The 4,045-nt window shown below is 38.7% G+C and overlaps 1 long non-coding RNA gene across 1 annotated transcript; it reads right to left on the bottom strand.

Annotated features, from left to right (window-relative positions):
• Positions 1–1,784: 1,784 nt before the first annotated feature.
• On the bottom strand, positions 1,785–3,436 carry LOC148159563 (uncharacterized). The gene is made up of 2 exons (XR_015762796.1): positions 2,723–3,436; positions 1,785–2,083 (listed from the first exon to the last, which is right to left on the bottom strand). It is a non-coding gene; the product is annotated as an uncharacterized LOC148159563 (long non-coding RNA).
• Positions 3,437–4,045: the final 609 nt, after the last annotated feature.

Here is a 4,045-nt window from a genome sequence, read left to right as displayed (position 1 = left end):
TACTAAACTGAGGAGAGAAGAAAACTATTCTCAGCCAAGAGAAAAAACAGCAGGCCAGGGGAAGAGCATGCCTTCTTAGATGGATGTCGGTACAGATAATGTCTCACTTCTGACAGCAAAATTTGTTCTTAAGTTTCTGTGACAGCGGCTCAGCTTCCTGCCAGAAAGCTTTCAAACAGAACTGATCATCTCCGGTGATTCGTGTCTACGACCCAAAGAGACACCGATCCCCTGGCAGAGTGGTTTTGTGGGGTGGCACACTGCCAGGCAGCAAAGAGGCCCCCAGCTTGGCAGGGGCCACACATGACACAAACAGCGGGAACATCTCAATAGCTCTGGCCTGTTGTTCAGAAGTTGTGCAGGTAAAGAAATGCATCTGTAAAGTCGCTCAGATGTGAAAATCAGCTGGTGACTGTGCTCGGCAGTGGAGTGAATCATACCAATTAGTGTCCTCGTGATCCTTCCTTCCTGGAGAATTTTAGATTAATGCTGCTGTCGTTCTCTATCAGCAGCACTCGTGGTACTTTGGAAAATATCAGCATCTGCACAAAAAAGCCGTGTAAGATGACTGAGTGGCACTTGGCAATTTATGATTTTTTTTCTCCCCCGAGAGGCCTCTTCACTTCCTTACCATTCATGGGTAACAACATGCATCTGAAAGTGTTGCGTTTCTCTGACACATTTTGTGGTTAAGACACTTTTATTAATATGTGACATTTCCATAGATGTCTCGCTTTGCTCCACCTCAGCACAGTCTGTACTGAAACAGAGAAGAAAAGGAAAAGTGATGACCTTAAAGAATGTAAATCTTAGTTCAACACTCAATGTTACAATATGCTACTACATTCCATTAAGTTGTCTTTTTTCTGTACTTTTATAAAAAGTGTTGCTGATTATTTCTGGTGGAGGAGGAAAAAAAGCTCTTCCTGTCTTCATTACCGTTTTGTTTCTTACTCATATTACAAATATACAGATCTGTATATTTTTTGTTAGAAATTTTTCAAGTCTTACTGCATTACAGTGAAATCTGCATAAAACATATTTGGCTATGAATTAACCACCCAGATAGCACAGAATGATTGAAACAACATTGAATCAATGTCAGCCAGAAACACTGAATCAACGTTGAACGCTGACATTGAAACAACATTGAAAGTGGTCGGTGACTTGTATGTTGAATCAACGTTAGGGTTTCAACCATTACTGACATTATATCAATGTTGAGTCAACCATCATCTGAACGTGGATCTGCATCCGGATTTCGGTTGATTCTACATTGAATCAATGTTGATTCAACACTCATTTGACTGTGGATCTGCATGCATATTTGTGTTGATTCTACATTGAATAAGTTAGGAATCAATGGTGATTCAACCATCATCTGAACGTGGATCTGCATGCATATTTGTGTTGATTCTACATTGAATAAGTTAGGAATCAATGGTGATTCAACCATCATCTGAACGTGGATCTGCATGCATATTTGTGTTGATTCTACATTGAATCAATGTTGATTCAACACTCATTTGACTATGGATCTGCATGCAGATTTGTGTTAATTCTACATTGAATCAATGTTGATTCAACACTCATTTGACTGTGGATGTACATGCAGATTTGGGTTGTTTTTATATTGAATGAAAGCTAAGGATTTATGTACATTTTACGTCTGATAGGTCTACATCATAACATGCCACTAAAAGTTTCTTCACTGGTGTTAAACACTGTATTATTGGCAGATGATGCGTAAACTGTGTACAAAAGTTTAAAAATGACAACATGGGTTTGATTTAACATTTTATTTAAGAAAAGAGGGACAGATCTTTAAACATATTTGATTCCTTTTTGACTGTCAAAACAACAGTATGTTGTCCACAGAAGAACAGAATCCATGAAGTTAAGCTTTGTACTGTATGAAGTAGGGAAACAGTACAAGTTGTGGTAACCCCAGTTTGACTCTGGTTGGCGTCACTTTGATTCCTTGTGATGTCTTCCTCTCATTCTGGTGCGTAATGAAGCCACTTCTTGACAATTTTGCTGCAGTCCTCAAGAGTCAGCTTTCGGTCAAACTGCAGAGCAACAGCTGAAAAAAATAAAAGTGAGGAAGGTGCCAGTTAGAAATATGATAAACATTTGAAAAGTTCTGAAACACAATGAAATATTAAACAGTGTACTGGTTACAGGTCTGAGAACAAATACAAACCATATAGTTCCCCATGTACACTCACTGTTAAATTAATATCTTAATCTTTCATTAATATATATCTTAATGTTTACATATACAACTGCATTTACCCATCAAGCTGCAGTATAGTGTAGGATTTATGATATTGATATTAAATCAATATTTAAAATAAAGGGCTGTTTATCAGAAAACCTAACAATAAAACTCAGGGAGGATCAGGTTTATTTAACACACCAGAGACAAATAAATCAAACAAAAGGTGATTTATAGTGTAGTTGGAAAAATTATAATTTATACAGAATAAACTTCCATCAAATAGCTGGTTCAATCTTCCATCAACTACAAATACTTCCAAATAAGTTGATTAAATTCCTTAAAAAGTGTCTATATGCTAATAAAGATCCCACACAAGTAACAATAGTCCAGTTCAATTTAACCAGTTACCAATCCAAGGATCAACAGACTGAATCAGTCATTAGCAGGTTTAGTTCAGTGTTTCACCTGCCTTACATGTTAAGTGTTTCCCTTCTGCCTCACCTGGATTGAATCTGTGGATGATTAACAACCTTCTGCACTTCTTGATGGCTGCAGACGATCATGCAAACAACTAACTCAGCTGTTCTGGAACAGAGGCTCATTTAAGCACGTCCCTAAGCATATCATAATAAAAAGTTAAAAACAAGTGATTACTATCACAACAATTTAAAGCCCACCTGGACCAGCCAGCCTTACACTTCCTTGTCCACCACATGTTCTCCCAGACCAAACAATAGGCCCCGCCCTATTTTAAAAACTCAAATCCCACAAAATCTCGCAGGATTTCATACTTAGGCCTGGAGTGGTGGGTAGGATGAAAATAATACAAAAGGAGACATGACCTCAATTATTAAAAATATCCGTTTTGCCCCAAAATAACCAGGATTACTATGGGCACAAAACAATGCCCTTATTTTTCAATAAACACGTTTAAGATCAAAGTAATATTGAAAAACTTACCATAAAAGTGCTCAGCGGAGAATTCAATTCAGAAGCCGGTAGCAAACAAGCCAGCAGCAAAGTGGCTTTTTGGTTGGGACAAACCACAAGTGTAAAATTGGGGAGGTGGACTGTACAACTCCTAGTACAGACTTGTAGATGTTTTTGTGTCAACACATTATGCACAGTCAGTAATAATATTTACAGACAAGTAAGAAAATGTACAGAAAGGAATCACAACCCACTGTTCTCAACATGTAGTGCTTAATTTGAAACATGATTAACCCCCACCTAGTAATAAAATGTTCTGACCCAGAGCTCAAGGAGGGGGAGGGAAGAAGGGATGAGAGGGGGTAAAGAGGAGAAGGTTGGGAGGAGCGGCTGGGTGGGGGAGGTTTGGGAGGGAGTAGGGGGAGATGAGGAGGTGATGAGGGCTGCAACAAACTGCCCAGATTCCACACAACGGTAAATAAACGTTGAATTATAGTTAGAATGGTTGATTTTTGGTTGAGGTCAACAACTGACGGTTGATCAACCATCAAACAACCATCCACCTCCAGCCAAGTAACCAATGTTGAAACTGTGTCATTGAGTCAATGTTGTTTTGTGGTTGAAATCTAATGAATGAAATGCTAATGTCTGATCAACGACTGATCAATGTTGAATCAATGTTGAATCAATGTCAGCTGGGAAGGGGGTTGGGCGTTTGAATGGCAGGCGGTGGTGATGGGTGCAAAAAACACCTGAACACTTTGATTACTAGTTTTTCCCCAAACCTTATCCTCAAGGCAAACTGACCTGCATGCTTTCAGTTCAGCAAAACCCCGTTAATCAGACGTCAATTAATATCATGTGTGTTGAATTAGGGAAATGCCTAAAACTTGT

Source organism: Poecilia mexicana, unplaced genomic scaffold (assembly GCF_051168715.1).
Source record: "Poecilia mexicana isolate PSO_F unplaced genomic scaffold, ASM5116871v1 scaffold_5, whole genome shotgun sequence".
In the NCBI taxonomy this organism is placed as follows: domain Eukaryota; kingdom Metazoa; phylum Chordata; class Actinopteri; order Cyprinodontiformes; family Poeciliidae; genus Poecilia; species Poecilia mexicana.
Note: the sequence above shows the minus strand (reverse complement) of the source record. Positions and strands in the feature narration are given on the sequence as shown.